The following is a 574-nucleotide window of genomic DNA, read 5'->3' as shown; positions in this document are numbered from 1 at the left end:
ACGCGGTGAGCGGCGGCGGCGAAAGGGGGCGGCAGATTCGGGACGGCAACTCCCAGCCGCGCCCGCTTGTGCCGCCGCCGCCGCCGGGGCTGGGTCCGAGGCCGCGGAGACAATGCGGCCGGGCTCCGGCCCCGCGCGCCTCAGAGTGCGGGCGCCTGCGCTCCCCCGGCCCCTATTTGACCGTCGCTCGCCTCGCCCAGCCCCCTCCCGGCCGGCTTGGCCCCCGCCCGGGGAAGGGGCGCCCCCTCGCTCCCGCAGCCGGGAAGGAAGTCCGTCCGCGGCCGCCCAGCCCGGCAACTTGCGAGCCGGGAAAAGTTTGCGGCGCCTCCGCGGGGCGGCGCGGTACGGCGCGGCCCGCCCCTGGCGTCCGCGGTCACCGCCGGTGACTTTCTGGACTCGTCGTCAGCCCGGGCCGCGATGCGGCCGGCGGCTACTGCCGGGAGGGCCAGAGTCTATCCGAGGGCGCCCGCGCCCGGGGCTGCGGGTGAGTTGGCTTTTTGGGCGCAATGGGTTTAGGCTGTCTGGGGCACTTGGGTTTGGGGAGAAGATAAGGAGAGTGCCTTTAGTACTTTTT

Source organism: Ursus maritimus, unplaced genomic scaffold (assembly GCF_017311325.1).
Source record: "Ursus maritimus isolate PB19 unplaced genomic scaffold, ASM1731132v1 scaffold_29, whole genome shotgun sequence".
Lineage (NCBI taxonomy): Eukaryota > Metazoa > Chordata > Mammalia > Carnivora > Ursidae > Ursus > Ursus maritimus.
The sequence above is the reverse complement of the archived record's forward strand: the minus strand, read 5'-3'. Positions refer to the sequence as shown.